The sequence below is a fragment of the Lepisosteus oculatus genome, chromosome 16, assembly GCF_040954835.1.
Source record: "Lepisosteus oculatus isolate fLepOcu1 chromosome 16, fLepOcu1.hap2, whole genome shotgun sequence".
NCBI lineage: Eukaryota > Metazoa > Chordata > Actinopteri > Semionotiformes > Lepisosteidae > Lepisosteus > Lepisosteus oculatus.
Window position 1 is genome coordinate 18117964 of NC_090711.1, and position 19783 is coordinate 18137746.

At 54.1% G+C, this 19783-nt stretch overlaps 3 non-coding genes and 1 pseudogene across 3 annotated transcripts; all 4 read left to right on the top strand.

Annotated features, from left to right (window-relative positions):
- Positions 1–5929: 5929 nt before the first annotated feature.
- LOC138223419 (U2 spliceosomal RNA) lies at positions 5930–6119 on the top strand. The gene has a single exon (XR_011181857.1). It is a non-coding gene; the product is annotated as a U2 spliceosomal RNA (small nuclear RNA).
- A 3217-nt stretch (positions 6120–9336) lies between these two features.
- LOC138223437 (U2 spliceosomal RNA) lies at positions 9337–9538 on the top strand (annotated as a pseudogene).
- Positions 9539–16043: 6505 nt separating this feature from the next.
- LOC138223395 (U2 spliceosomal RNA) lies at positions 16044–16238 on the top strand. The gene has a single exon (XR_011181839.1). It is a non-coding gene; the product is annotated as a U2 spliceosomal RNA (small nuclear RNA).
- A 3352-nt stretch (positions 16239–19590) lies between these two features.
- Positions 19591–19783, top strand: LOC138223389 (U2 spliceosomal RNA). Its single transcript, XR_011181834.1, has one exon. It is a non-coding gene; the product is annotated as a U2 spliceosomal RNA (small nuclear RNA).

A 19783-nucleotide genomic window follows, 5' to 3' on the forward strand; every position in this document is an offset into this window, starting at 1 on the left:
CCTCTCAGCGGTGAAAAGACAGACGTAGCTAGCTAGCGAGCGAGCGAGCAAGCGAGCGAAGCGGACTGGAGCTCCTTCTTCTCGGGTCTCGTCTCTCGTCCCTCGTCCATCTGTGTGTCTCTGTGTCCGCCTCTCTCTCGCCCTCTCCGTTCCCGTGCTCCCTCTGTGCGCTTTCCCGCGTCTCGACTCTCTGGGCAAGCAGGCCGGCCCCCTTTTCGGCTGCCGTGCGTTTTCCCTCCAAAAAACTTAGGTTTTTCAGCCTTTTCCCAGGGAGGCAGGCGTGGCTTGCTTGCTTGCTTGCTTGCTTGCTTGCTTGCTTGCGTGTGTGTGTCCGTCCCCGTCCCTGCAGGCGGGCCCCTTTCGACAGCTGGGCGTTTTCCCTCCCAAAAACTTAGTATATCCACCTTTTCTTTCTTTTTTTTCGGCAGGCAGGCAGGCAGGCAGGCGCGTGCGTGCGCTCGCGTCCCAGTCCCTCCCTCCGGAGAGAGAGCTGCCCCTTGCCTCTGCCCGCAGGTGCTGGCGCTCGGCTTTCGCTTGCAGCCGGTTGGGCACAGCTGCTGCCGGTGGGAGGGGCCTAAGCTAAGGAGGCCGGGCGGCTGGCGCCCCCTGCGGCTGCGGTCGTTGTCGGGCCGTTGACAGAAGATCAAAGAGCAGGGCCCCCGCCCGGGACTGGCAGGAAGGCAGCCAGGCAGGCAAGAGAGAGGGGGAGCAGAGTCCCGCTTTGAGGCCTCGGGCTGCAGGGAGGCCGGCAGCTGCGCGGGTCCCGGGCTCCAGAGGAGTCGGCCTGCGCCACTGTGCGCCAGCGGAACGCCCGCGCGTCGCTGCGCGCCTTTGTGGGCATCGCTTCTCGGCCTTTTGGCTAAGGTCAGAGGTCGAGGGAGAGAGGAGATCGAGTGGACATCAATTTCTACAAGGACACGGTTGGATTTCTGCGTTTTGGACCCCGGACTGCTTTTTGGATTGCCTTTGGATTTTGGACTTCGGATTGTGCTTTTCACTTGGGTTTTTTTTTGGAGCGAGGGCTGCTTGGCAGCCGAAAGGCTGCTTTTTCATCATGGCTGCGGATCCCGGGGAGGCGAGGAAGGCCGGGATGAACCCCAGCGTTCGTTGGACCGTCCGCTTTCACTGGAGGGCGGAGACGGAGCCTCAGGGAAGAGAGCCCTTTGAAGATGAGGTACTGTTTGGCATTCTCGGATTCAAGGCAAGTGAGATCTTATGCTTACAGGGGAACCGGGCACAGAAATTTATGGATGTCACCTTCAGGACCGCCGAGCTTCATAGGAGGGCAGCGGAGAGGTATGCACAAGCAAAGGCGGAGGGAAAAATGCGTGAGTACGAGTGCGGGGGCTTGCAGGGAGATAGTAGAAGACGGGTGGTCATCCACATGTTCGACCCTTTCGTGTCGTACCGGGATGTGACGACCTTCCTGCGTCGTTATGTGGAGGTGCTGAAAGGCCCAGATGTCGTTAGTGACACTCGTACGGTTTGGACCGGGAAACTTAAATATGAGGTCGAATTACGGAGAGATGACAGGTCACGGGACGGTTTCGCCCACCCCCCGGGCACTTTCGCCATTGGAGCATTTAGGGGATACCTTTTTTACTGGGATCAACCAGACTTTTGCAGGAAGTGCCGAGGTTTTGGTCACCGCGAGGCGACGTGCACTGTCGGAGAGTGTGGGAAGTGTCACCGCACGGGCCACTGCACACGGGCCTGCCCGGTGAAGGAGTGCTCCCTGTGTGGGAACACAGGACACCTTTTCCGGCAGTGTAATCAGAGGGGCAGGGACCTGGAGAGGGAACTCCAAACCTGGGTACAGCGCCCAGAGGAGGGTGGGGAGGAGGAGGATCAACCGGAGGGCGACAAGGCCAACGAGAAAGGGGGGAAGCAACGGGAGAAGAGACAGGAGGAGGAAGGGAGGCAAGATGGAGGACAAACGGGAGAAGAAGAGGCACGACCGGGAACTTCACGGGAGGTGGGCCGCACCTCCTGGGCAGATGTGGTGAAGGGGACACGACCCACAGTGGAGGAAGTAACACCTGCAGTGTCGGGACTGGTGGGAGAGGAGGTGGGGGCAACAACTCTCACCACCCTAGGGCCGAATAAGCAGAAGCGCTTACGGGCTGGGAGAAGGAAGAAGGGGACCCAGGAAAAGAAGAAGAAGACGGATGAAGGAGGAGATGAGGGAGAAAATCAGGAGGAGATGGTAGACATGGAGAAGATGGAGGAAGAGACACTCCGGTCGACTTCGAGCGACTCAGAGCCCGAAGACACCGAGGGCTCTCTGCCTCCTGGGCAGGGAGCCGGACCAGTACCCTGCCACGCCTATTCGGTGGCTCAGGACGTGACGGACGACGGCAGTCCGATAGTCGACTGCCAGCCCGGCGTGCTTACCCCCGAACAGGCGTTCCCGTTCAGCCCCCTGGGGTCGCTCCCCCTTATGGACACCACGGATAGTGAAACCTCCGGAAGTACAGCAGGGGCAGCAAGCTCACCTGAGTCCAGTCAGGGAGAGGAGATGGAGAGTGACAAACCCCTCTTGGACCCACCATGACCCTCGTGGTGGCAACGGCCAATGTGAGGGGTTTGCGGAAGACGGACAAGCGGACGGCGGTTTTTTCATACCTGTCTCAAAAGAATCTGGATCTGTGTTTTCTTCAAGAAGTCCACCTCAAGGACCTCGACGACGTGAGGACCCTCCAGAAGGCGTGGAGGAAGGGTCCTTCGTGGTGGAGCGTCGGAGGGGTGAACTCTGCCGGTGTGGGCATCCTATGTGGTTCACCGAGCTTCGCCGCCCAGACGGTCAGCTCAGTGATCCCCGGACGTCTGCTGGTGGTGGATGGCACCTGGAAGGGGACAAGGGTCAGATTAATCGGAGTGTACGCCCCAGCAGACAGACGCCAGCAGGGCTCCTTTTTGAGAGATCTGGAGCCCTTGCTATACACCAACAGGGAGCTGATCATGGGCGGCGACTTCAATGTTGATTTAGGAGACTCGCACGGCGAGGGAGTTCACCTACTGAGGTCCTTGATCACGGATTTCAGATTGCGAGACGGGTTTGATAACGTTGCACACCACACCTGGGACAACGGAAGAGGGATTTTCAGACGTCTTGATTATATCCTCTCCACTGTGAAATGGAAAATCCTAAGCAGGCAGGTGACCCCCACCTGGTTTTCAGACCATCAGTTGCTGGCAGTTTCCTTTGGTGTTGAGGACCCAGGCTTCCAGGCTGGGTACTGGAAGCTAAACAAGCAAGTCCTACTTGAGGCGAGATATCAAAGGAAGATGGAGGCAGTGCTTAAAGACCTCGAGAAGAAGAGAGAACTCTTCAGTTCTGCGGTACACTGGTGGGAATCCTGTAAGCTTATCATCGCAACGGTCACCAAAAGGTATTGTTGGATCCGGCGAAGATTGGAGGAACGCCAGTGTACCCAACTCCAGGAGGAGCTTGAGGCACTGTACAGCCAGCTGAACCAGGGGGGCGCCTTCGACGGCGAAAGAATTGCATACGTCAGAGGCCTGCTTAAGGATAAGTGGCTGCAGCGAGCAAAGGACTTCCTTTTCAGGTTGCAGGGAGTCTGGAGGGAAGGAGAAGAACGATGCTCGGCCCAGTTCTTCAGCGCCGTGAGAAGACAGCAAGAGCGCAGTCTTTTCGAAAACATCCGGCGTGAAGACGGGACTGCAGCCACGGATATACCCGGGATGTTGAGGTGCGCCACAGGATTCTACGAAGCCTTGTTTTCTGAGAAGGAGATCGACTCGAGCACTAAGGATAGGCTCTTGGAGGGTGTGGAGAAGGCGGTTGAAGACCCATCCGCACTGGTCGGGCCAGTGTCGGGGGCAGAGGTCCGAGCGGCAATGCTGGGCTTGAAGAAAGGCACTGTCCCTGGCGTGGATGGCCTACCGACCGAGTTTTACCGCACCTTCTGGAGACAACTGGAGCCTTTCCTGGTGCAGGTCTTTAATGAGGTCCTGAACGACGGTGGTTTGGGCCTCTCTATGAAGACCGGAGTCGTCTCTTTGATCTTCAAGGGAGGAGACAAGGCGGACCTGGGCAACTGGAGGCCGATCCAGATCCTGTGCACGGATTACAAGATCTTGGCCAGGGTGCTGGGCGGCCGCCTGAGAACCGTAATGCCGGAGCTGGTCAAGGCTGACCAGACATGTGGCGTGGCAGGAAGAAAGATCAGCTGGACGCTGCAGCTGATCCGAGACGTCATCTCCTGGGTGGAGGACAGGGGCCTGCCGCTCATGCTGGTGAGCTTAGACCAGGCGAAGGCTTTTGACCGGGTCCACCATGGGATCCTGTGGGCACTTTTACGGAAGAAGGGTCTGCCTGACAGTTTTGTCAGGTGGATCAGGACTCTGTATAACGGCGCAATATCCCGGGTATGCATTAATGGAGCAGTGGGGAGGAGCATCCCCGTTAGGTGTGGTGTGCGACAGGGCTGTCCTCTCTCCCCCCTGCTGTACGTCATTTACATCGAGCTCCTGCTTGACCAGTTGAGGAAGGACCCTGGAGTGGAAGGGATTCGAGTGCCAGGTGGAGGAGGGCAGGAAGCCAAGATTGCCGCGTATGCGGATGACATCACGCTCTTCCTAGGCTCTGAAAGAAGCCTGGGGAGGGCATTGGACATCGTGGAGGTCTTTTCCAGAGGCACTGGCGCCCGACTGAACCATGCCAAAAGCCTGGTTAAACTGTTCGGGACCTGGCCATGTGAACCAAGGACGTTTGGAGGACTGACGAGGACGACGGGCCCGGTGAAAGTCTTGGGGGTCCTTTTCCACAACGTGGACCCTGCGGGCTTGAACTGGGAGGCCAGGTTCCGAAGGATCAACCAAAAGCTGGGCCTTTGGCAGAAGCGGTCTTTGACCTGGATAGGGAAGGCGCTGGTGCTGAAGGTAGAGATCCTGCCCCTATTGCTCCACCTGGCAGTGGTATACCCCCTACCAGCAGGAAGAAGAAAGGACCTGGTGAGGACAGTTTTTGGTTTCGTTTGGGGGCACTCGTACGAGCGTATTCGAAGAGTGGACATGTGCAGACCCATTACGGACGGTGGCAGAGGGATTCCAGACTTCCCGGTGAAGCTGGACTGTGTCTTCGTCGCCGGCCTGTGCGTTATCCTGCACGACAACCCGCCCCACCTGTGTGGCCGGTTTGTGAGCCTCTGGCTCTCGACGAGCATGCGACACCTGACCGTCTGGAGCAACACGACCCCGAAGGCGGAGCGACTCCCACCGCACTACCACCACGCAGTGCGGTGGCTGCGGGCACACCCAGAGGTTAAAGAAGGAACAACTGCGCTGAGCCACAGGCTCATGTACAAGACAATCTTGACAACAGAAAGGCCAGCGATCCTGGGTGTGCCCAGAGAAATCTGGCAGCAGGCCCAACCCAAGGGCCTGGATAACAGGATGAAAGACTTGAATTGGCTCGGCGTGTGGGGTCGGATGGCGGTCAGGTCTGTCATGCATGCGCATGGACTGTCTCGGCAGAGCCAGTGCCCGAGACAAGGCTGCACGGGTGAAGAGACCGTGAACCATGTGTTTTGGGAGTGCGGGTTCGTGCAGAGGGTGTGGAGGACCAGCAGACACCTATACGCACAGGTAAGTCTGGATGCCCCATTGTCTCTGCGGATGGTGATGCGTGGAGTGCCCGGTTCCCGGAATTGGAATGCCAGCTTCCTGCTGTGGCTCCTGATCAGCCTCACGAAGATCTACGTGTGGGAAGCACGGACTGAGCTGATCAGGAGTGGCATGGAGGTGACCATCGCAGGCATCGTGAAGAAAGTGAAAGCGGATGTGGTCCGAAGAATCCGATGGGACGTAATGCGCTGGGGATTCGCAGCCGCAAAAGAGCGTTGGAAGGACTTAATCACGTGGTGTTAAAGGTGGTGGGTAGGGAACCGTGAGTCTAATTTTTTGTACTGTTTTTCTAATAAAAAAAAAAAAAAAAAAAAAAATCTGTTCTTATCAGTTTAATATCTGATACGTCCCCCATCGGGGGACCACATATTAAACGGATTTTTGGAACAGGGAGCTGGATCAGGAGCTTGCTCCGTCCTCTCCACGCATCGGCCCGGTATTGCAGCGCCTCCGGGAGCGGTGCACCACCTCCTCTCAGCGGTGAAAAGACAGACGTAGCTAGCTAGCGAGCGAGCGAGCAAGCGAGCGAAGCGGACTGGAGCTCCTTCTTCTCGGGTCTCGTCTCTCGTCCCTCGTCCATCTGTGTGTCTCTGTGTCCGCCTCTCTCTCGCCCTCTCCGTTCCCGTGCTCCCTCTGTGCGCTTTCCCGCGTCTCGACTCTCTGGGCAAGCAGGCCGGCCCCCTTTTCGGCTGCCGTGCGTTTTCCCTCCAAAAAACTTAGGTTTTTCAGCCTTTTCCCAGGGAGGCAGGCGTGGCTTGCTTGCTTGCTTGCTTGCTTGCTTGCTTGCTTGCTTGCGTGTGTGTGTCCGTCCCCGTCCCTGCAGGCGGGCCCCTTTCGACAGCTGGGCGTTTTCCCTCCCAAAAACTTAGTATATCCACCTTTTCTTTCTTTTTTTTCGGCAGGCAGGCAGGCAGGCAGGCGCGTGCGTGCGCTCGCGTCCCAGTCCCTCCCTCCGGAGAGAGAGCTGCCCCTTGCCTCTGCCCGCAGGTGCTGGCGCTCGGCTTTCGCTTGCAGCCGGTTGGGCACAGCTGCTGCCGGTGGGAGGGGCCTAAGCTAAGGAGGCCGGGCGGCTGGCGCCCCCTGCGGCTGCGGTCGTTGTCGGGCCGTTGACAGAAGATCAAAGAGCAGGGCCCCCGCCCGGGACTGGCAGGAAGGCAGCCAGGCAGGCAAGAGAGAGGGGGAGCAGAGTCCCGCTTTGAGGCCTCGGGCTGCAGGGAGGCCGGCAGCTGCGCGGGTCCCGGGCTCCAGAGGAGTCGGCCTGCGCCACTGTGCGCCAGCGGAACGCCCGCGCGTCGCTGCGCGCCTTTGTGGGCATCGCTTCTCGGCCTTTTGGCTAAGATCAAGGTTCAAGCCGGCAAGCCCGCAGTTCCAAGGTCTTAGTCCAGGGGGTCGGGAAGGCGGCGGAGGAGGCGACGGTGGAGGCAGCTGTTGGAGGCAGAGTCAACCGGAGGGGAGAGGACGGAGCGATGGAGGCGATTGGCGGAGTTGCGGCTTCGGCAGGCGTAGAGTGGCTGGGCAGAGAGGGACGGATGCGGAATTCCGTTCGTTTCGTATGGAAGGAGAGACCGGGAACCGAAAGGATGAAGAGAGAGGAGTTTTCGGACATTGTGCTGATCCAAGCTTTGGGCGTGGAGGTTCCGGATGTTTTTTGCTATCAAGATTTTCCTGGGAAAGGTATTTTTGATGTTTCTTTTATTTCGGAGAAAGTTTGTATGGAGAAATGGAATGTTCTTCAAGCTCAGAAGGAGAACTTGCCCTTTGTTAATTTTGTTATAGAGCCATTGTTTGCCAGAGAACTAAGGCCTTTGACTGTGCATATGCATAATCCGTATATGCCAGAGTCTGAGCTGGTATGTTTTTTGAGAAGATTTGTGGACATTCAAGGGAATGGTGTAAAGGTTATGGACTCTAGGAATTTCTGGACGGGGAAAAGGAGGTACATGGTGCGCTTAAGGACTATTGCATCTGAGAAAGGTGGGTATGTTCACCCACCAGCTTTCTTTATGATTGGTTCGAATGGAGGTCACCTGAATTACCCTGGGCAGCCTTTTGTATGTCGGAACTGTGCAGTGGAGGGTCACGTGGCAGCTGAATGCACTGTTATTTGTTGCAGAAGGTGTGGGGAAATAGGGCACAGGGCAGAGAAGTGTGCCAAGCCCTTATCTTGTAATTTGTGTGGTGAAGCCAGCCATGTGTATAAGAACTGTTTTCAAAGGTCTAGGAGCTATGCAGGTGCAGCCCGGGCTCGATCGACTGCTGGAGAGTCTTTTGCAAGGAGGACGGGAGCGGCTCCAGGAGAACAGAGGTCTGCGGAGAAGGAGTTTATGGTGGCGGCTGGAGGTGTGGCGGAGAAGGAAGGAGTTTTTGGAATTTCTCGGCCGGACGTTGGATCAGCGCCTAATGGGGTGGCACCAGGAGCTCGAGTGACTGAAGAAATGGAGGTGACAGTGCATGCTTCGAAGGCCACAGGCACTTCTGATATGCCAGGGGAAGAGGGATTAAAAAAGGTTATTGAGATGGTGAAGGGACTGGCAGAGGGTCCAGGAGGCCGGTCTTGGGCGGAGAGAACACCTGAGATTGAGGGGGATGGCGACGAGGGGCCTTCAGGGAGCCGGAAGTTTTCGGTTCCCAATGTCCCTCAACAGAAAAGGATGGCGGCCAGTGACCCAGAGGAGACGGAGGATGAAGATGCAAGCCGGAAAGTTTGGACTGGTCAAATGTTTGAAGGGGATGAGGGTAGTGATTGGTTAGCAATACAAAGGGGGAATCGGGGCGTGGGTAAAGGGAAAGGGCGTGCAAAGAGAAAGACTGGGTTGGGCCAGCAAGCAGTGGAGTGTACGAACTCCTTTGCAGGTTTACCGGTAGAGGAGCCAGCAGAGGGAAGTGTATTAGAGGTGGTTGGGGAATCGTTAGAGGATGGGAATTTTGGGGAGAGTAGGGAAGGGGAGCAGACGGGAGGGGAGGAAGTGGTAGAGAGTTTGAAGGTTGACGAAAAGAAGGGGGAAACTGATTGTGAAATAAGTATTCAGGATGCAGAACTTGAGAAGGAGTGGAATCAGTGGTGGAAGGAAAGAGAGAGGCGTATCTACTCTACTTGGCCACAGGAAGGGAAGAGGAAGGGGTTTAAAGTGGAGAAATGTACAAATGTTAAGCTGTCAGGAGATTTTGGGCAGAGTATGTACAAAAAGCGAATGATGGCTGTGACTCGTCATGTGGAGACAAAATATAAGCAATTCCGATTTGAGTATGCAATTCAGGACAAGGAATTTATTGGGTTTCGTGTGCTGGGGAAACCGAAAACGGATTGCAATGGTCCTTTCCGTGAATTCTGTGATACGATGTTTGAAGATGAAAGTCTGAGTGACATATCGGAAGATTCAGAAATGAATGATTTTGAGGAGGTGAATTGAGTCTGGGGATGTAGTATCGATTTGTATAAGGGGAGGGGATAAGTTAATGTGGGGTTTTGAGAAGAGTGATGGTTGATTTTGTTGTGTAATAGTTTTTTTTGGGGGGATTTTGGATTTTTGAGTTTATGGGACTAGCGGAATTGAGTTTGGGGATGTATTAGCGATTTGCATAAGGGGAGGGGATAGGTTAATGTGGGGTTTGAGAAGAGTGATGGTTGATTTTGATGTGTAATGTTTTTTTTTGGATTTTGGATCTTTGAATTTCTGTGATTTTGGAATTTTTTTTGCATTTTGATAATAAAAAAAAAAAAAAAAAAAAAAAAAAATCTGTTCTTATCAGTTTAATATCTGATACGTCCCCCATCGGGGGACCACATATTAAACGGATTTTTGGAACAGGGAGCTGGATCAGGAGCTTGCTCCGTCCTCTCCACGCATCGGCCCGGTATTGCAGCGCCTCCGGGAGCGGTGCACCACCTCCTCTCAGCGGTGAAAAGACAGACGTAGCTAGCTAGCGAGCGAGCGAGCAAGCGAGCGAAGCGGACTGGAGCTCCTTCTTCTCGGGTCTCGTCTCTCGTCCCTCGTCCATCTGTGTGTCTCTGTGTCCGCCTCTCTCTCGCCCTCTCCGTTCCCGTGCTCCCTCTGTGCGCTTTCCCGCGTCTCGACTCTCTGGGCAAGCAGGCCGGCCCCCTTTTCGGCTGCCGTGCGTTTTCCCTCCAAAAAACTTAGGTTTTTCAGCCTTTTCCCAGGGAGGCAGGCGTGGCTTGCTTGCTTGCTTGCTTGCTTGCTTGCTTGCTTGCGTGTGTGTGTCCGTCCCCGTCCCTGCAGGCGGGCCCCTTTCGACAGCTGGGCGTTTTCCCTCCCAAAAACTTAGTATATCCACCTTTTCTTTCTTTTTTTTCGGCAGGCAGGCAGGCAGGCAGGCGCGTGCGTGCGCTCGCGTCCCAGTCCCTCCCTCCGGAGAGAGAGCTGCCCCTTGCCTCTGCCCGCAGGTGCTGGCGCTCGGCTTTCGCTTGCAGCCGGTTGGGCACAGCTGCTGCCGGTGGGAGGGGCCTAAGCTAAGGAGGCCGGGCGGCTGGCGCCCCCTGCGGCTGCGGTCGTTGTCGGGCCGTTGACAGAAGATCAAAGAGCAGGGCCCCCGCCCGGGACTGGCAGGAAGGCAGCCAGGCAGGCAAGAGAGAGGGGGAGCAGAGTCCCGCTTTGAGGCCTCGGGCTGCAGGGAGGCCGGCAGCTGCGCGGGTCCCGGGCTCCAGAGGAGTCGGCCTGCGCCACTGTGCGCCAGCGGAACGCCCGCGCGTCGCTGCGCGCCTTTGTGGGCATCGCTTCTCGGCCTTTTGGCTGCGATCACAGTACGTGGCTTGACCGCGGCTGTAGGAACAGTCAGAAGGAGAGAAGGTGAGGGGGCTTTTTTCCCCGGACCTGTCTACAGGCTAGGCGGGAGCATTTTTCTTTTTTTCTACGTGGCGGAGGAGGATCCGGCCATTTCGGAAGGATGGAGAGAAGATCGAGCACCAGAGAGGCGAGGCTGAGGAACACGATCCGGTTCGTTTTGAGGGAGGAGGAAGAAGCCCAGGAGTTGATCTACAGAGATACTTTTGAGGAAGTGGTGATGGAGAAGACCTTGGGAGTGCACCCGGAGGACACTTACTGCCTACAAGACTTTCCCGGGAAGAAGGTATTTGACCTCACTTTAATCACTGACACTAAATGCAATGAGGTTTGGTCACTTGCTAGTGAGCACAGAAATGAAGAGCCACTTAAACGGTTTTACATTGAACCTTTATTTGCACGAGAACTGAGGCCTTTAACAGTGCATGTATTCAACCCTTACATGGCGGAGGAGGACATTGTGAGCTTCCTCAAGCGCTTTGTGGATGTGCAGGATGAGGGAGTCAAATTGCTGGACAGAAAGAAATACTGGAGTGGGAAAAGACGGTACCGAGTCCGATTCCGGTTTAGTACGCAGGCAAGCGACGGTTTACTCCACCCGCCAGCTTCCTTTACAATCGGTTCGAGCAATGGGTACTTGTTCTATCCGGGCCAGCCCCTCACGTGCAGGCGCTGTGGACAAGAGGGCCATATAGCTCTGAACTGTAGAGTGCAGATATGCAGAAGGTGCGGAGGTATCGGGCATGTTGGGTCCGCTTGCACAGAGGACATTAAGTGCAATTTATGTGGAAAGCCGGGGCATGCCTATAGGGAGTGCCCTATAAAGGCTAGGAGCTATTCCGCAGCCATAAGCAGGCCACGGAAGGATGAGGAAGCTGTGTCTGCAGGCCAGAGGGACTCCGGGAGCGAGGCAGTTGACACGGGCGTGCTGGGAAGCTCGGCAGAAGATCCACCAGCGGAACAGGAGGCAGCTGAGGAAGGTGTCCCAGGAGACAGTGAGGAGCAGATGGCAAATGAGGAGATGGAAACGGGCCACTCCGGAGATGCCATCAGCTATGATACACCCGGGCTACCTTTCTTAAAGGACGCGGTGAGTGAGATGGAGGGCATAGCCCCACCAAGGAACTGGGGGGATAGAGTGGAGGAGGAGGAGGAAGATGGGGTTTCTTCCTCCAAAAAGTCAGTCAAGAGGAAGGCTGCCGGATCCGATGAGCTTTTTGCAAAAAAAGCGGGCAGGGATCCAGAGGAACTGGCCCCGGGTGGCAGACAGGTGCCTGAGGCTTCAGCCCCCTTCCTGTGCCGGGTGGAGGAAGAGGAAGGAGAGATCCAGGACGTGGAGCATGAGGAGCTTGGTGGCAGCGGCTCCTCAGAATCCACTGGAACACCTTTTGTCCCCGAAACTGAATGCACTGTTGACGGAAGCGGTAATGTACTCACCCAAGACGCACAGGCCGGTGCAGTCCAAAGACGAGGAGAGGGGGGAGGCCTCTGGCTGGACTCCGAACTTCCCCGAGACTTTGTAGAACTCTGCAAATGGGACGAGAGGAGCGATAAGGTTATATGGCCCGCCGATTTCGAGGAACAGCAGATATCGCAGAGGGACATTCGTTTCGGCTGCGTGCGCGAAGGGAGTGAGATCCGGCGTTTTGAGCTGTATGGGGAGACACACTCGGAAATCGTCCCTAAAAAGATTCTTTTGCAGGACATTGAGAGGAAGTGGCGAAACAAGGACGGCTTGGCAAAGGCGGCCTTTGCGGCCGGTGCATTCAAAAGAGATGGCGGAATAGTGAAATATCTCGACGCATCTTCCAGTTTCCTGAAACGGTGTGAATGGATGGAGGGGAGCATAAAGTTTCCTAATCGAGCCGGGGGGCTTAAAAATGTTTTGAGGTCCTTCCCGGGGGTTAAGATCGAAAGTGACGGGAAAACTAGGAAGGTCACTGGATTGTACGTGTATGGGCAGAAGGAGTCGGAGGTTAGGGATGTGTACATCGCGGCCATGAAGATCATCAGGAAATGGGAAGGAAGGTCCTAACCAGCATCTGAGATGAAGCTAGCTACTCTCAATGTGAGGGGGCTGAGAGACAGGGTGAAGAGAACAGCAGTGTTTCTTTCCTTGAAAAGCCTAAGTTTTGATGTGTGCTTTTTGCAGGAAGTGCACCTGAAGAACGGCGAGGACGTTGTGGCTTTTACGAGGGACTGGGACAAGGGGGGGTCTCGGTGGAGTGTGGGAGGGGTCCACTCGTCGGGTGTGGGGATTTTATTTGGTAATCGTGAAATGAGTGTGGAAGAGTGCAACGTAATAGTGCCTGGGAGGGCCTTGTGTGTGGATGTGAGTTTTGGTAATGATAATTTTAGGTTTGTTTCAGTGTATGCCCCTGCAGTAGGCTCCTTGAGGGCAGATTTCTTTAAAGAGCTCTACCCGCTTTGTGCCACAAACAAAACCCTCGTCATAGGTGGAGATTTCAATGTGGACCTCAGCAGCCGGGAGGATGCGGGGGGGAGACAGCTGCGAGGGCTTTTGACGCGTTTTAACTTGGTGGATTGCTTTTCCCGAGTTGCACCCGGAGCAGTGGCGATGACTTGGAGGAACTCAGCAGGAGTTGCAAGACGCCTAGATTACTTTTTCGCCTCAAGGGAAGTGACAGTGGAGAGAGCTGCTGTCCAGCCAACGTGGTGCTCCGACCACACCATCGTCGAGGTTGAATTGCGTCTTCAGCACAGATTGTATGGCAGGGGCTTTTGGCGAATGAATGTGGGGGTATTGAGTGAGGAGCCGTACCTTAAATGTATGGCATCCAAGCTGAATGAGTGGTGGGGCGCAAAGAGGAGCCATATTTCGGCTCTGGACTGGTGGGAGGTAGTGAAGAAACGGATCAGAAAGTTCACTAAGGAGTATAGTCTAAATTGCCGGAGGAGTGAAGTAAAGGAGGGGAGGATCCTGCAACAGGAATTGCATAACCTCTATTCTCAGCTTAATGAGGGGGTGGAAGTTGACATGGAGGGAATAGCAGCTGTCAGGGCCAGGTTGAAAACTTATCACCAGCAAAGAGCTAGAAGCTTTCTGTTTAAGGCCCGGATCGATTCCTTGTTGCAGCAACGGACATGCGCCTCTTCTCTGTTCCGGCAGGTGAGAAAACTTCAGAACAGGAGAAGTATGAGTGGGGTCCGCGTTAGTGCCGATAAGATAGTGGAAGACACTGATGGCATGCTGAAGGCGGTCCATGCATACTATAAAGAACTCTTCTCGGGAGAACTTGTAGGAGAAGCATCGGGGTCCGCTGTGTTGGAGTGCATCACTGCACGGGTGCCGGAGAGTGGCAGGCTTTTTTTGGAAAGGCCTATCAGTATAGAAGAACTTAAAGGAGCGTTGGCAGGGTTGAAAAACAGGAAGGCACCAGGCTTAGACGGCTTGCCTGCAGAATTCTATAAGGCTTTTTGGGACATACTAGGGCCTATAATGCTCCAAATAACAATAGAGGTCGTCACTAAGAGGAGATTAGGGGACTCAATGTGTGAGGGGGTCCTGACCTTATTATTTAAGAAAGGACAGACAACAGACTTGGGGAATTGGAGGCCACTCACTATGTTGTGTGCCGATTATAAGCTTATCGCCAAGGTACTGGTCAATCGGTTGAAGGAGGTAATAGGGTCTGTGGTAGGCAAAGATCAAACTTGTGGCGTGAAAGGGAGAAGGATCAGTTGGTCTCTGCAGCTCATTAGGGATGCAGTTGCATGGTCTGAACAAAGAAACCTGCCACTAGTTTTAGCCAACCTAGACCTGGAGAAGGCGTTTGACAAGGTATCGCATGCGTTTCTGTGGCAGGTGATGGAACGAATGGGCTTCGGACACACTTTTATTGGCTGGCTGAGGACTTTGTATACACAGGTGGGCAGCAGAGTCGTGGTCAATGGCTTCACTGGGAAGATCGTGAAGCAAAACTCAGGAGTGAGGCAAGGTTGCCCCTTGTCCCCGTTGCTGTTCATCCTCTACATGGAACCGTTTGTGAGGATGGTGAACATGTCCCCAGAGGTGGACGGGCTGTTAGTGCCTGGGAGTGGCGGAGAGCGTGTCAAGTTGTCTGCGTATGCGGACGACGTTACGCTGATACTGACCTCTGACCATGGCCTGCATAAAGCTCTGGTCCTTTTTGAGGAATTTGCTAAGGTGTCAGGGGCCAGACTGAACAAGCAGAAGAGTAAGGTCAAGTTTTTCGGGTCATGGAGAGAGAGGGAGGGAGGGATATGTGGGCTGGACTTTTGTGAGGGCCCCTTGAAAGTGTTGGGCATCTCTTTTCAAGACCAGGGGATGGTGCATCACAACTGGCTGCAGACTTTAGAAGTCACAAGGGTGAGACTGCAGCGATGGAGCGATAGTCATTTAACTTTCATGGAGAAGGTCGTAATATTGAAAACAGAAGTCTTACCTTCACTGATTCATCTCGCCTATGTCTTCCCAATGCCTGCAAGATACAATAGATATCTTGTTAAAGTCACCTTTGATTTCTTATGGAACAAGAAATATGAGTACATCAAGCGCATCGATATGTACCGTCCAATCGAGAAGGGAGGTAGGGGGGTTCCAAACATCCCCGTCAAACTGAATTGCCTGTATGTGTCGGGGTTATGCGCTACTTTGGGTCAACCAGTGGCGCACTGCTCTCAGTTTTTTGCAGGGTTCTGGCTTGCCAGCAGTATGCGGCACCTTACAGGCTGGAGGAACGACGTCCCGCACGGGGAGGACTTACCGTGGCATTACAGGCACGCGGTAGCCTGGGTGAGAAATCATCTGGCCGGGGGAGATCCTCCTCTGGCGGACCACAGGGCGTTGTACCGCGCAGTAATGGAGCAGGGGGAAGCCACTATCGTCGGGGGTGTCGCCACAAAGATCTGGAAGAGAGTACAGCCCAAAGGCCTACGACTTGACATGCTGGACCTGAACTGGCTGGCGGCGTGGAAAAGGCTCCCGGTGCGGGATGTCTTGTACAAGCACAAGCTCACCAGGCAGGCCGGATGCCCGCGAGCGGGCTGCAAAGCTGTTGAGACGATCGACATTGTGTTTTGGTTTTGTCCTTTTGCACAGAGCGTGTGGGGGAAGTGTGCGCCTTTTTTAGGAACGCTAGAGTCTAGTTTTAAAATCAATCTAGCGACCTTAATGTATGGCGTCGGGGGGAGGGGGAGGACAAAGAAGACTGTTTTTGTTTTATGGTTTCTGATCAGTTGCGTTAAGTTAGAATTATGGGCTGCCAGAAATGTCCTAGTTAAAAAAGGTGTGTTGCGGAGTGTGAGGGGAGTTTGGGACAAAGTAATGTGGGACGTCAAATGCATGATAGCAGCCGACTTGAGAAATTGGAGCTATCATGCGGTTAAGGAAAAGTGGAAATCTCTAGTAGATATTTAGAGTAGAAAGGATGATTCCGAGTTTTTTGAGAGAGTTTTTGTTTCTTAGAGGGTGTGTGTTCATTAGAATAAGGGGTGGGGTTATGGTAATGAGGAGTGTTTAGGGTTTTTGCTTTTTGTTCTGTTTCAGGGTTTTGTTTTTCTGTTATGTACAGTGTTGTCGTTGTGATTATGGTTTGATTATGGTTGTTTGTGATGTCCTTTGTAATAAAATATATTTAAAAACAAAAAAAAAAATCTGTTCTTATCAGTTTAATATCTGATACGTCCCCCATCGGGGGACCACATATTAAACGGATTTTTGGAACAGGGAGCTGGATCAGGAGCTTGCTCCGTCCTCTCCACGCATCGGCCCGGTATTGCAGCGCCTCCGGGAGCGGTGCACCACCTCCTCTCAGCGGTGAAAAGACAGACGTAGCTAGCTAGCGAGCGAGCGAGCAAGCGAGCGAAGCGGACTGGAGCTCCTTCTTCTCGGGTCTCGTCTCTCGTCCCTCGTCCATCTGTGTGTCTCTGTGTCCGCCTCTCTCTCGCCCTCTCCGTTCCCGTGCTCCCTCTGTGCGCTTTCCCGCGTCTCGACTCTCTGGGCAAGCAGGCCGGCCCCCTTTTCGGCTGCCGTGCGTTTTCCCTCCAAAAAACTTAGGTTTTTCAGCCTTTTCCCAGGGAGGCAGGCGTGGCTTGCTTGCTTGCTTGCTTGCTTGCTTGCTTGCTTGCTTGCTTGCTTGCGTGTGTGTGTCCGTCCCCGTCCCTGCAGGCGGGCCCCTTTCGACAGCTGGGCGTTTTCCCTCCCAAAAACTTAGTATATCCACCTTTTCTTTCTTTTTTTTCGGCAGGCAGGCAGGCAGGCGCGTGCGTGCGCTCGCGTCCCAGTCCCTCCCTCCGGAGAGAGAGCTGGCCCTTGCCTCTGCCTGCAGGTGCTGGCGCTCGGCTTTCGCTTGCAGCCGGTTGGGCACAGCTGCTGCCGGTGGGAGGGGCCTAAGCTAAGGAGGCCGGGCGGCTGGCGCCCCCTGCGGCTGCGGTCGTTGTCGGGCCGTTGACAGAAGATCAAAGAGCAGGGCCCCCGCCCGGGACTGGCAGGAAGGCAGCCAGGCAGGCAAGAGAGAGGGGGAGCAGAGTCCCGCTTTGAGGCCTCGGGCTGCAGGGAGGCCGGCAGCTGCGCGGGTCCCGGGCTCCAGAGGAGTCGGCCTGCGCCACTGTGCGCCAGCGGAACGCCCGCGCGTCGCTGCGCGCCTTTGTGGGCATCGCTTCTCGGCCTTTTGGCTAAGATCAAGGTTCAAGTGGCTTGACCGCAGTTCCGAGGTCTTAGTCAGAGGGTCGGGAAGGCGGCGGAGGAGGCGACGGTGGAGGCAGCTGTTGGAGGCAGAGTCAACCGGAGGGGAGAGGACGGAGCGATGGAGGCGATTGGCGGAGTTGCGGCTTCGGCAGGCGGAGAGTGGCTGGGCAGAGAGGGACGGATGCGGAATTCCGTTCGTTTCGTATGGAAGGAGAGACCGGGAACCGAAAGGATGAAGAGAGAGGAGTTTTCGGACATTGTGCTGTTCCAAGCTTTGGGCGTGGAGGTTCCGGATGTTTTTTGCTATCAAGATTTTCCTGGGAAAGGTATTTTTGATGTTTCTTTTATTTCTGAGAAAGTTTGTATGGAGAAATGGAATGTTCTTCAAGCTCAGAAGGAGAACTTGGCCTTTGTTAATTTTGTTATAGAGCCATTGTTTGCCAGAGAACTAAGGCCTTTGACTGTGCATATGCATAATCCATATGTGCCAGAGTCTGAGCTGGTATGTTTTTTGAGAAGATTTGTGGACATTCAAGGGAATGGTGTAAAGGTTATGGACTCTAGGAACTTCTGGACGGGGAAAAGAAGGTACATGGTGCGCTTAAGGACTATTGCGTCTGAGAAAGGTGGGTATGTTCACCCACCCGCTTTTTTTATGATCGGTTCGAATGGAGGTCACCTGAATTACCCTGGGCAGCCTTTTGTATGTCGGAACTGTGCAGCGGAGGGTCACGTGGCAGCGGAATGCACTGTTATTTGTTGCAGAAGGTGTGGGGAAATAGGGCACAAGGCAGAGAAGTGTACTAAGCCCTTATCTTGTAATTTGTGTGGTGAAGCCAGCCATGTGTATAAGAACTGTTTCCAAAGGTCAAGGAGCTATGCAGGTGCAGCCCGGGCTCGGTCGACTGCTGGAGAGTCTTTTGCAAGGAGGACGGGAGCGGCTCCAGGAGAACAGAGGTCTGCGGAGAAGGAGTCTATGGTGGAGGCTGGAGGTGTGGCGGAGAAGGATGGAGTTTCGGTGGCCCCTAAGCAGGGAGAGGGTCCGGAGGAGGTCGCCGAGATGGTGGAGGAGTTGGTCGAGGAATCAGGAAGGGTGTCGTGGGCGGAGAGTGTGCCTGACATTGAAATGGGTGATGAGGGGCCTTCGGGGAGACAGGGGATGTCTGTTCCAGGAATTCCTAGTCGGAAGAGGGTGGCGGATCGGGATCCTGAGGAGGTGAAGGGTGACGACGACTCAAGCGGGACAGGCCAAGTGGCGGAGAGGGGAGTCTCTCGTAGGAAGAAAGTGGCGGCTGGTGATCCTGAGGAGGTGGAGGACGACGATCCAAGTGGGGCTGGTCAAGTGTCGGAGGGGGGTGAGGGTATCGATTGGTCAGTGGTTCAGAGGGGGAAGGGTAAAGGGAAGGGTGTTGTTAGGCAAAAGGAGGAAGTGGGTGGGCAGGCAGTGGAGAGCGCAAACCCCTTCGCTGTTCTAACTGTTGATATTGATTCTGAGAAGGAGGAGGACGATGTCCCAAAGGGGGAGGTGCTGATGGGAGAGGGAGAGTTAGTAGAGGGTTTGGGGCGTAGGACGGATTATTGGGATGAAGATATTGAGTGGAAGCAGTGGAGGGAAGAAAGGAAAGGTTGTATTCATCTTAAATGGCCTTTGAGGAAAAATAGAAAGGGGTTTCGAGGGGTAGTGGATAGGGATATGTGGGAAAGCCTTTTTGAGGCTTTGGATAGGAAACGGGTGATGGCTGTGTCACGGTATATGGAAAAGGAGTTTCCACAGCTTCTTTTTGAATACGCGTTTCGGGAAAAAAGAATGTTTAAAGGGCTACGGGTGTCGGGGAAAGTTAAAGCGGAGTGTAAAGATGCTTCTGTTACATTTGCTAAAATGTTGCGTAAAAGGGAAAGTGAGAGTAGTGTTTCAGATGATGACTGTGCTTAGTTGTATTTAGGGTGGGTCGGTTCTATGTATGTTTTTGGTTTAATGGAATATGTTCTGTTTTTAAGTGGGTGTGATGGGAGGTGTGTGATATTGAGAGGAGAGCTGGTTTTGTGTAGAGAATTAATATAAGGGGTGGGAACGTAAATGAGATGTTGGTGGGGAACTGTTTCATTATGTTTTTGTAAATTGTGATGGGATGCAGACTGTATATAATGGGGTTAAGGGAATGGATGTATTGCAAGTGTGGGGATGGGGGTTTGGTTTAATTTGCATAAGGGGCGGGAGTATGGAGATTAGTGGGGTTTGAGATTGTGTAATAGAGTTAAATAGATTTGTGTTGTAGGGATTTTGCTGTGTAATAATTTGTTGAAAATTGTATGAGAAATGTTGTTAGTATTCAGAAGTTTTTGTTAGTTGACTGTTGAATGGAATTTTTTGTGTTTAACAGAATTGTGGGTTGATATGACTTAAGTTGTTACTATGACTAATGTGTATTTGAGTTTATGATGTGTTTTTGTGTATATTTGGAGTTTTTTGGAATTTCTTTTGTAATTTTGCAATAAAAAAAAAAAAAAAAAATCTGTTCTTATCAGTTTAATATCTGATACGTCCCCCATCGGGGGACCACATATTAAACGGATTTTTGGAACAGGGAGCTGGATCAGGAGCTTGCTCCGTCCTCTCCACGCATCGGCCCGGTATTGCAGCGCCTCCGGGAGCGGTGCACCACCT